Source organism: Schistocerca cancellata, chromosome 3 (genome assembly GCF_023864275.1).
Source record: "Schistocerca cancellata isolate TAMUIC-IGC-003103 chromosome 3, iqSchCanc2.1, whole genome shotgun sequence".
Lineage (NCBI taxonomy): Eukaryota > Metazoa > Arthropoda > Insecta > Orthoptera > Acrididae > Schistocerca > Schistocerca cancellata.
This window is the reverse complement of record NC_064628.1, coordinates 559,572,940-559,585,511: the sequence shown is the minus strand read 5'-3', so window position 1 is coordinate 559,585,511 and position 12,572 is coordinate 559,572,940. Positions and strand designations below refer to the sequence as shown.

The 12,572-nt window shown below is 44.6% G+C and overlaps 1 protein-coding gene across 1 annotated transcript in view; it reads right to left on the bottom strand.

Moving 5' to 3' along the window:
* The window catches only part of LOC126175407 (aspartate aminotransferase, cytoplasmic), a 77,766-nt gene that overhangs the window by 41,502 nt on the left and 23,692 nt on the right, over nt 1–12,572 (bottom strand). The gene's annotated exons all lie outside the window — the stretch shown is intronic.

Here is a 12,572-nt window from a genome sequence, read left to right as displayed (position 1 = left end):
CAGACTATTACATATGAACAAGAAGTGGTTGTTTCACTGATGGCTTTACACACTGTAAACATTAAAACAAAGTAATGTGGGAGTGTGAAATGGGAGAATAAAAAGGTGGCAAAAGACTTTACAAGTGACTTTTCCATGTGCAAAATTGTGGTAATTTTGTTAAAGAGATAAGACCGCTAGTTTGTTATGCTTGTAAAGAAGCATAGCTTAACAATATAGAAATCTGACAAGCTCCACTTGAACCACAAAATAAAATGAGGTGAAAAACTGGGTTGGCTTCAGAATTCACATCCAGTAGTTGTAATGCAGCAAAACATGTATTGTTAAAGAACATCATGACATCATTTTGGATAAAATAATTTTGGGTTTTGGGCCGCATCATTGTAAACAGTTAAAATAACTAAACTGCCAACATTTCAACCGAATTGCTGCAGTCCTCTTCAGGGCAGTTCACTGCTGTACATTGGTGAATGTCTTCCTTTATATACTGTCATTTTCAGTTATCTTTGATTACCAACATCACATATCTGAGATGTCAGACAATCTGAAGAGGTTGTTATGGAGAAGGTGGCTCTACGGTACGCTACTGCCCGTGCTACCCTGGTGGCTGATTGAAAGACAACTCTAGTAGGTGTTTGGTAGAAGGTGTATCAGCTGTCTGCGGCCTGTGCCATTCTGGTGAGTGATTAGTAGCCAATCTCACAGTGACGGGAAGACAATAGCAAATCAGCAGCTTGTATCCAGGGGGTATTGTTTTCCTACAGCAAAACAGTAAGGATGCATAGGAGTTCCCTCATAGCCTTGTTTATACTGTCAAATCTTGATCAAGTGGTGCTGCTGGCTGGCAAACACACACTGTCCACCGGGCTGGAATAGGTGGAGTCCAGGTCATAGGTAACATGTTGCCATACTCCCTGTTCATACTGTTGGGCATCTAATTACTTCAATAGCCTATCCCATTTTCTGTTGCTGCATTCCATGGCTACCAAGCAAGTACACAAGGTTTTTGAAAACTCATAGGATGGCCACATTTCTGGTGGTACTCTGCTATGGCTAACTTTTTCCATCCCAGTACGTAATGTTCACACACTAAAATGCAAATGCTAATGCTAATGGGTCTCCCAGTTTCACCAACTAAGATTTCACCACATGCACATCAAAGTTCATAGATACTGTAACATTATGTGTATTTATGCGAGTTAATCAGTGGCAAAGTAGTGGTACGAGATAAGATGAAACTGTTTTACAGCTGAATGCTAGTAGGTCCAAGAGCTCAAGCAGGCCTGAGGGCTCAGGGCACAATGTGGCAGGTCTGGCTAGGTGACTGGTCCAGGCCAGCCCAGGTGCAGATGCAGAGACAAGCAGCATGTGACCGGTAATGGGAAAATCCAGGTACAGGGAATTTTGACACTTAAAGAGGTCTAACAACACTGCATGAAATAAAGGAGTGTCTGGCAAGCTGAAAGACAGCTTCTTACAGCTCTTTGAGGGTCTACAATAATTTACAATCTAATATTAATGCAAATCTGAATGCTTCAGTGATCCCAGAAAAACGATGTGCATCCCATGACAACAATATTTTACTATGGCTTTAGGGCGCAAAACAGCTACGGTCATTAGTGCCCGGTCTGTGACTTAGGAAAAGGTAAGAAAATGAAACTGGAAACCAGCAGTAATGGGAACAAAACTCAAAAAATTGGGGAAACTAAAAACAGAAGGAAAGCTTAAAAAACCACTATAGAAGGGGGGTTGTTTGTCCCAAAAAGAGCTTCAAATGACTGATGTTATCTCACTGGCACTTATAAACTCGAGAACGCGATCGGCTGAACACGTGTCATCTGCTAAAATGGAAGATATATCAGGCGACAGCTGTAGACGGGCGCGTAACGGAGTAAAATAGGGGCACTCAAGTAAAAGGTGTCTCACCGTCCACAGCTGAGAGCAGTGGGGGCAGAGTGTGGGAGGATCGCCACTTAAAAGATGTCGATGGCTAAAAAGACAGTGCCCTATCCGGAGTCTATTTAAAATTACCTCCTCCCGATGACGAGTTCGGGAGGAAGACGTCCAAGCACAGGGAAGAGCTTTCACGTCCTGCAATTTATTATTGGGAAGTGTTGACCAATGTGCATGCCATAAAAGAGCAACACGACGACATGAAACACTCCGCAAATCGGCGAAGGGAATCATGCGAATGGCTGGCTGAAGAAGAGAGATTGCAGCCTTGGCCGCTATATCTGCCGCCTCATTTCCACAGATACAAACATGTCCTGGGATCCAGAGGAATGCCAAAGAGACATCCCCCAAGTGGAGCAAGTGGAGGCAGTCCTGAATCTGGTGGACCACAGGGTGGACAGGGTAGAGAGCTTGGAGACTGAGGAGAGAGCTGAGCGAATCTGAGCAGATAACATACTGTATCCGCTGATGCCGACGGATGTATTGGACAGCCTGGAGAACAGCGTAAAGCTCCGCAGTAAAAACCGAACACTGGTCAGGAAGCCGAAATCGATTGGGGGTGTTGCCAACAATATAGGCACTCCCAACTCCAAACGATGTTTTTGAGCCATCAGTGTAAATAAATGTGGCTTCCTTCATTTGTGCACATAGAGCAGAAAATGCCCGACGATAAACAAGTGAAGGGGTACCATCCTTGGGAAACTGACAAAGGTCACGGAGCAGGCAGGTCCGGGGATGGAGCCAAGGCGGTGCTGTACCCCAAGTTGTTAAGAAAGTTTTAGGAAAGCGGAAGGAAAGAGAATGGAGCAGTTGACGGAAGCGGACTCCCAGTGGTAGTAGGGAGGAAGGGCGGCCTGCATACCCTAAATCCAAGGAGGCGTCGAAAAAATGTCATGGGCCGGATTAGCAGGCATGGAAGACAAATGGCTAGCATAACGACTTAGGACAGCTCGCCGATTGGACAGCGGAGGTTCAGCAGTCTCAGCATAAAGGCTTCCACAGGGCTGGTGTAAAAAGCTCCAGACACTAAACGTAATCCACGGTGGTGGATAGAGTCGAGTCGCCGAAGAATATACGGCCGATCAGAGGAGTAAACTATTTTTCCATAGTCCAATTTTGAGTGGAGGCGGAGAAGGACCACTCTGTCCGCTCCCCAGGAGGTACCATTCAGGACACAGAGGGTGTTGAGGGATCGCAGACAGCGAACCGAAAGATAGGAAACGTGGGAGGACCAGCACAGTTTTCTGTCAAACAAAAGACCCAAGAATTTAGCAACGTCCGAAAATGGAAGGTTGACAGGTCCTAGATGTAAGGAAGGTGGAAGAAACTCCGTACGATGCCAAAAATTAACACAAACGGTCTTACTGGGAGAAAAGCAGAAGCCTGTTTCGATGCTCCAAGAGTGGAGGCGATCGAGACAGCCTTGAAGACGACGTTTAAGAAGGCTGGTCCGTTGAGAGCTGTAGTAGATCGCAAAATTGTCAACAAAGAGGTAACCCAAGACATCAGGAAGGAGACAATCCATAATTGGATTTATGGCAATGGCAAACAGTACAACACTTAGCACGGAGCCCTGGGGTACCCCGTTTTCTTGGGAGAAAGTACGGGAGAGAGTAGTGTTCGGGAGAGAGTAGTGTTCACCCGCACTTTAAATGTGCGCTCTGCCATAAATTCGCGATGAAAAAGGGGCAACCGACCTCAAAAGCCCGAAGAGAACAGTGTGCGGAGGATGCCTGTCCTCCAACAGGTATCGTATGCTCTCTCCAGATCAAAAAATATTGCTACTGTTTGGCATTTCCGGAGAAAATTGTTCATGATATAAGTGGAGAGAGCAACAAGATCGTCAACTGCAGAACGATGCTTTCAGAAACCGCATTGGGCAGGCGTTAAAAGACTGCGGGACTCCAGCCACCAAGCTAAACGGCAATTCACCACACTCTCCAAAACCTTACATACACTACTTGTGAGAGAAATGGGGCGATAGCTAGAGGGGAGATGTTTGTCCTTTCCAGGTTTCAGAACAGAAACGACAATAGCTTCCCGCCACCGTCTGGGGAAAGTACTGTCGGTCCAAATTCGATTATAAAGGCGAAGGAGGTAACGCAGACTATTGTATGATAAATGCAGCAACATTTGGATGAGGATACCATCCGGTCCCGGGGCAGAAGAGCGAGAAGAAGAGAGTGCGTGTTGGAGTTCCCGCATAGAGGAAACAGTATTATAGCTTTCGCAATTTTGAGAGGAAAAAGCTAGAGGTCGCACTTCCGCTGAACGTTTCTTCGGGAGAAAAGCTGGCGGGTAATTTGAAGAGCTCGAAATCTCAGCAACGTGTTGACCCAGGGAGTTAGAAATTTCGACAGGGTCCACTAATTTACCATGCATGACAGTGGGCCCAGAGACCGGGGAGAAACTAGGTGCACCAGATAACTGTCGAATCCGACTCCAAACTTCCGAGGAGGGAGTGAAGGTGTTAAATGAGCTAGTAAAGAAGTCCCAGCTTGCCTTCTTGCTATCGCGGATGATGCGACGGCATCACGCACAGAACTGCTTATAGCGAATACAATTGGCCAAAGTAGGATGGTGACGGAAAACGTGAAGAGCACATCACCGCTCACGTATTGCGTCTCGGCATGCTTCGTTCCACCAAGAAACAGGGGAACGCCGGGGCAATTCGGAGGTGCGAGGTATTGAACATTCCGTAGCTGTAAGAATAACTTCTGTAATATGAGTGACCACATCGTCGACGCTAGGAAAGTGACGGTCATCGAATGTCGCTAGAGACGAAAAGAGTGTCCAATCGGCTTGGGCAAACTTCCAGCGTCTCAGGCGCATATATGGCAGTTGTGGCTGCAATCTAAGGACACATGGGAAGTGGTCACTGGAGTGTGTATCAGCAAGAGCGAACCATTCGAAGCGCCGAGCTAGCGGAACAGTACCGACCAAAAGGTCCAAATGAGAGAAATTTGTCGTGGAGGCAGACAAAAATGTAGGGTCCCCAGTGTTGAGGCAAACAAGATCTGCTTGGTGGAAGACATGTATCAATAGTGAGCCGCATGGACAAGGACGTGGAGATCCCCAAAGCGGGTGGTGGGCATTGAAGTCCCTAACAAGCAAATAGGGAGGCGGAAGCTGACAAAGAAGATGAAGGAGATCAGCTCTTGCCATTGGTGTGGACGATGGTATGTATACAATACAGAGAGAGAAGGTTTATCCAGAAAGGGAAAGACGGACAATGACAGCTTGGAAGGAACTGTTTAAGGGGATTGGATGATAATGGACAGTGTCATGGAGAAGAATCATGAGTACTCCATGTGCTGGAGTGCCTTCAACAGAGGGGAGATCAAATCGGACTGACTGAAAATGGGGGAAAACAAAGCGATCGTGGGGACGCAGCTTTGTTTCCTGAAGAAACAAGATGACCGGTGAGTAGGATCATAAGAGGATCGACAATTCATCCCGATTGGCTCGAATGCCGCAGATATTTCAATGGATAATGGACACTGGGTGGACAGAAAAGGGAAGAATGTGATCAAGGTTGCCATCAACTCAACGACTGCTTAGACCTTGCGACCGACAGCGTGGAACAGCTATCAGCTGAAGGCAGAAGATCCTCATCCATAGGTTGTTCGGGAGCAGCTCCTGCCACCAGCAATCGGCCGGTTGACCAGCCGCCAGCAGTGTGCCTCGGCGACACACAAGACGGCTGAGGGCGGTTACCACCAGGTGGTGCTGTAGAGGAGACACGCCGTGACAGAGGAGGAGAGGAACTGGGTTTCTTATTAGCCTTCTTGGAAACTGGACGTTTAGATGAAGGAGGAACCGATGGTTGTGAAGGTGGGATACGTAAAAAATCTTCACAAGTAAGCTCTTTTTTGAAACTCCAAGTGTCTGATTTTGGGGCTCGAGATTTAGCAGAACCCGATAATGGGTGAGCCATAGTGAGCAGGTGAGAGTGGGGACGTTGAACGAGCGATCTTCGCGCTGGCCGATCTGACGACCGTGGCACTAAAGGTGAGATCAGAAGTCTGTGTGGTTGCCTCCTTTGTTGGCCGAGGAGAGGCAAGGACGGTGCTGTATTTACCTGTGTGAGGCACAGTGGGCTTTCGGCTGGCGAATAACTTTTGAGCAGCAAAGGTCGACACCTTTTCCTTCACTCCGTTTTCCCGAATGAGCCATTCGTCTTTAAAAATGGGGCAATCTCGAGAGGAAGCAGCATGGTCACTCATAAAGTTGATGCAGTGAGGGGATGGAGGTGGACAAGCTCCCTCATGGGCATCCTTGCCACATGTAACACATTTGGCCGGATTGGAACAGGACTGGCTGGTATGATTGAACCGCTGACACCGATAGCAAACGCGTAGGGTTTGGGATGTAAGGGCGAATGGAAATTATCTCATAGCCCGCTTTTATGTTCGATGGAAGTTGAACTTCGTCAAATGTCAAGAAGACAGTTCGGGTTAGAATGATGTTTTTGTCAACCCTTTTCATGACGCGATGAACAGTCATTACGCCCTGGTCAGACAGGTAGTTTTTAATTTCCTCATCAGACAATCCGTTGAGGGAGCGTGTATAAACGACCCCACGTGATGAATTTAGGGTGCGGTGTGCTTCCACCCGGACAGGGAAGGTGTGTAGCAGTGAAGCACGCAGCAATTTTTGTGCCTGGAGGGCACTGAATGTTTCTAACAACAAGGTGCCATTTTGTAATCGGGAACAAGACTTTACAGGACCCGCAATTGCGTCAACACCTTTCTGAATAATGAAAGGGGTGACTGTGGAGAAGTCTTGACCTTCGTCAGACTGAGAAACAACAAGGAACTGTGGCAACGATGGAAGAACTGTCCTTGGCTGAGACTCATTGAACTTTTGCTTGTGGGCCCGCATCTCGTGGTCGTGCGGTAGCGTTCTCGCTTCCCACGCCCGGGTTCCCGGGTTCGATTCCCGGCGGGGTCAGGGATTTTCTCTGCCTCGTGATGGCTGGGTGTTGTGTGCTGTCCTTAGGTTAGTTAGGTTTAAGTAGTTCTAAGTTCTAGGGGACTGATGACCATAGATGTTAAGTCCCATAGTGCTCAGAGCCATCTGAACCATTTTTTTTTTTGCTTGTGAGCAGACACAGTAGATGATAAGGAAACCATTGCGGAAATATCACCATGATTACTGGCGTCTCCGATGGCGCGCTCCTTCCTTGTGGGGTCCCTCTCTGAGGGCACTCCCGCCTTAGGTGATTGTTGACACCTCAGGTCACACCTCCCGAGAAACGGGCGGAGGGACAAATTGGCACTTTCAGAAGGTATCAGCTCGGGTAATCACCCCTCCCTGGGCCTGGCTGTTACCAGGGGGTATGTACGTGTGCTACCTGTCTACCCGGGGCTGGGAATAACACATTACCCTGTCACCGGCTATGCATGGGAATGCGTGGGTCGGCCTTCAGACACGCACAGGGAGGAAAAAAGAGAAAGGGAGGAACAAAGGAAAGGAAAGAAAAGAGGTCTCAAACACCGAAGCAGAGAAAGGGGTAAAGAAGAGGTAAGGAAAAAGGAAGGACAAAGACTTGCCAGCAGAGAAAGCATAGAAGAGTAAGCAGAGAAGAGAGACCGATGTACAGTTTCGAGCATCCGTCTCCGGACGTAGGCACTAAACATACTCCCAGAGGGGGAGAAAGGGAAGGGAAGAGGTGGAGGCGGAGGTGAGGGGGGGGGGGGGGGGGAGAGGATGGGGAAGGATGCGGAAAAGGATGGTATGCAGCCCGAAAAGGAAGGAGGGCCACACTACCTCAGGGTCCCGTGCTCGCTACACACGTATCCACAAATAAGTTGTGGACCCCCTGGGGGGATTTTACTGTCTATAAAACTACAGAAGTTAATATTTTACAGCAAACAAACATTTTCATAATGAACCTCCAAATTAACACCTTTTAAACGCTTCATGCGATTTCAACATACGTGTCTCAGATGATAACATTGCAGTATTGTTATCTGTGAAAGCTACTTATCTGTATGTATTTTATTTCTTGATTTATTACATCTTTTATATCCTGTGTTTTTATTTAATGAATAGTTTACTATTTTGCCTGTAACATTTTTTAAATGTTGACTGAAAGTGCAATTAAAAAACTGTGCTAATTTAAAAGTGGTTAATTGCATGTGTTAGTGAGCACCACAACTGCAAACCAAAAAGCCATAAATAATTCTGTAAGCAATATTTAAGGACAATCTGTTATTTACTGAAAACACACTTACATCAGAATGGTGGCTAATTTATTTGTGAAACAACTATACCTAATATTTATTGTAAATGATCTGAGTGCAACGAAATGTTTATGACACTTCTTTATTTAAGAATTGTTCAATATATTAGTTCAGTCCTGCAGGTGGCCAAGATGAGTCATGTCATGTCCGTGAGGCTTAAGAAAAATGATTTTTGGTGGGGATGGCCTCCAGCCAATGGAGGTGATCAATTCTGGGTGGAGAATGGCTGCTACAATACTTAAACTTTTGAAGCAATTCTATCACTAGAGATCTGTATGTGCCCCAGAGTAGTGCTCAATTTTTTCCGCTTGTATTAAGATCTGAGAAGTGATGGAGTATGAGTTACTACTCTTTATTACCTTTGATAATTTGTAAATCATAATGTTGAACCCTGAACTGTTGGCAAATATTTTGTACATTGTGATTAAAAAATGGACTTAGTTTTTGTGTATTTGATGACCATTTAGTTTGGGGATTTTGATACACGAGTAACTTGGAAGTAGATGTCCTAAGAGTAGTGAATCAATTTAAATCATTTAATAAAAGCATGTCTTCCAATCCAAACTGTTTACCAATTAGCTTCCATTCAGAGTATGGCGACGCAATAGCTCCATACTTAACAACCATATACAGTGTGTTAACTGTAAGACGGCAGAGTTGTGAAGGGAGTGCGGGGAGAGGAGGAAGCAAGCATTGGCTGGCGAGGGGAGAGGAGCTGTTTGGGGGGGAGGGGGAGGACAAGGCACGCCTACCAGTTGTACCAGTTGCAGTGCTGGCACTACAAATTGCGCATCATGCTTACATGAAAGCAGACGAAAGGCTTGGAAGTAAAACTCGCTTTAAATGTTGTTTGTAAACGAAACTGAAATCGTCATGTACATTAAAATCTATATATATAAAAATGAACGTATGTATGTTTGTCTACTATGCGCTCACAAACCATTCATCCGATTGCAATGAAACTTTGGTGAGTTGTTCTCCGAACGCCCAAAAAGAGTAATGGACAACGTTTCAACAATTAGATCACTGTAGCATGCGTAGTGCAATTGATTAGGTAAAGGCTTGTCATGCAGCGGGCCCAGGTCCGATTCCCACTGCTCGCAACTTTTTTTTTTTTTTCATTTTATTTCATTCCCCGCAATGTTAAACTATTAATTATAAAATTTAAATATACTTAAACAGGTCATATAGTATAACGTAACTGTCAATCTCTATATATAAAAATGAATGTATGTATGTCTGCCCTCTGGGCGTTCCCAAACCATTCATCCGATTGCGATGAAATTTTGGTGATTTGTTCTCCGTACGCCCACGAAGGTTCCTAGCCGAAAAGAAAAGAAATAAGACACAATAAGTCACATGACGTCATAAACAATGAGATGACACCGCGGGAAAATACCCAGATTTATACATCCACTATTTGAGAATGAGAGCACTTAGCGACTAGCAACAAACGTTACATACAATTTCAAACCTTTAAGAAAATTTTTCTCGCCGACACCCCCCCCCCCCCCCCCCCCACAAAATAATGAAAGGAAATAAGGTTGTCGCCTACTACATTTTATCAGTACATACCGTAAATCTGCCATAGTAGGCATGACGTTTTAATGTATTATTTGGTTACTATTAACTCTAATCGCAACATATTTCGCACACAGTATCCACATATATCAGTAAATGCGCCGACAAATTTATGTCTCTTTACAACATATAATTCAGGAGATATGATGTGGTAAACATCGAGATGCGTGAAAAAGTGCCACGTCAGGCATGACGTTTTGTTCTATTATTTCTTCACTACACACACTATTCGCAACACATTTCCCAAACATGTTAAAAAAAGTATATAAAACCACAGGTGTATTCCTAAAAAACATTGTGCCAAAATTTTAAATCAATCGGTCAACAACTTTCCGAGATTTCTTCCGTTGTGAAGCACGGGCTTACAGCTAGTGTTTAATAAATATCTTAACTGCAGCAATGAAGCACGCTTATCACAAGGAAAGGAAACAGTCTGAAATAGAAATAAAATTTACGACACAATGAATGGCAGATTGTTTTTCGTATTTATTCGAGATGTCATCTTTTGTAAAAACATTTCACGCCATGTGATCAATCGCTTTCACTGTCACTGTCTTCCATTTGTGTCTTCCTCACTAACATCTGATGTGGCTCTGTTAATGATAACTTCATCCATAGCAATTTCGATGACACCATCACGTGCGCAATATTCTTCTTCTGTTTCTTTAAATTTCATGCAATATCCCTTCCAATCATTGGCAGTAACCGACTGGAAAGCTGCGTCCACAAGATTCAGCATGTTTGTGGCAGCCAAGTCCCCTGATATGTTGTGCTCCCTAACATGCCTTTTTATCTTCGCCCATGCTAATTCTATTGCGCTTAAGTCGCAGTTGTAAGGTGGCGAGCGAACGACCTGGTGGCCTTTGCTTTCAGCCAACAGGTTTACAGCAAAAGACTTCTCAGCTGGCTTATTCGCTCGTACTTTTGCATACAGCTTGTCCTTCCTCATACTCTCATCACAGGGGATATTTCTGTGTTGCAGCCACTCCAGCATTCGCACTTTCGTGTCAAACTTCGTTGGAGTTCTCCCTGTTTGCCTGTTATGGTAAGGAGCGTTATCCATAACTATTACTGAATAGGCAGGAGATTTGGCAGTACCTTCTCTCCAAACCACTTCTCAAAGTTTGCCGAATTCATCTGACCGTGATAATCGCCCTTTGTAGACTTTGCCCAGAACATGAGTTGCCCTTCCTTGATGAACCCATTCTTGGATCCGACACTTGCAATTATCAGTCTTCTCGATGAGCTCCCCCATGCAGTAACGCCAACGGCACTCTCTTCACGTAAGTCACCCTTCCTCTGCCAACATTTATTAAACGTTAAGTTATTATTGACCCACGATTCATTGAGATAAAATATTTCTCTGCCTGCGTCCCTGAAGTTCTTCATGTCAACAATGAAACGAGATCACCAGTGCACAATGTCTGGACGTTCTAATAACACATTCCTCTTGTTTTCCACCATACGCCATATGAATCCCATAGACAAAAGTACTTTTCTCAGCGAGACAATACTCCACTTCCAGCCTATTGTCATGCAAAACTGGTAGCAATGTTTGCAGGCTCGGCACAATCTTCCGCACTGAATAAAAATTCGCTATTGTGTCACGAATGACACGGTTGAAATCATCAATCATTACTTCGATTTCTCCACTTCTTTTCATAAGTTAAAAGAGAGAGAGAGATTTATAAGAAAATGCCTTCTGCACTGCATGTATTTTTTTGAATTTGGAAATGTACAGTAATATGAATGTGTTTCGAAATAATACAGTAACCAGTGGTGTTTCCATACAAAGCAATACAGTAGCAAGGAAAAATGAAATATAAGGTATTTCGGACGAAATAGGGGGCTCCTTCAAAGTGATCGCGAACAAAATATCTGAAATGGAAACTCACCTTTTCTTGCCAGGCGTTCGTGGTGATACGCCAGGATGATTCTTGGAAAACTGTTTGTCCTGGTATGTAGCAGCTCTCACTGAAGATTTGTAAATGGGGTGAAGCAATTTTTTCTGCTCCCTTTCCCTTTCGCAGCATTCAATCACACGCATTATACTTTTGTGAGCATCGCTACATAATACTGGTTTCCTTCTACCGTAGGCCTACCGGTAGGGGTTGTTGGCAACTCCCGAGATGGGCTAGCAACAGCCTCTTCACTCATTTTGATAATGTTTAGCACAACCGCACAATAAAAACACGCAGAACAGTACAGCGCAAAACCATAACGAAGCAGATGACAATGGCTACCTTGCACAACACAGTCTGCTACGTAATGTTGGCAGCAGTCGAAACTGCGTGCCTACCGAAGCCTCCCGACGTTTACCGACTTCTACCGATTCAGGACTAGGGAGAGGTCTGCCATCTAAAAGTTTACACACTGTACAACTGTTCACTCAACAAAAGATCTGTACCCAAAGACTGCAAAGTTACACATGTCACACCAATATTTGAGAAAGGCAATAGGAGTAATCCACTAAATTACAGGCCCATATAATTAACATAGATACACAGTAGGATTTTGGAAGATATATTGTGTTCAAACATTAGGAATTACCTCACAGAGAATGGTCTATTGACACACAGTCAACACTGATTTAGAAAACATCATTCCTATGAAACACTACTAGCTGCTTATTCATAATAAGTTTTGGAGGCCCTTTGTCATTCCTTATTTATATGAACGATTTAGGAGACAATTTGAGTAGCTATCTTCAGTTGTCTTCAGATGATGTTGCGGTTTATCATCTAGCAAAGTCGTCAGAAGATCAAAAGAAAAAAATGTCAAAACAATTTA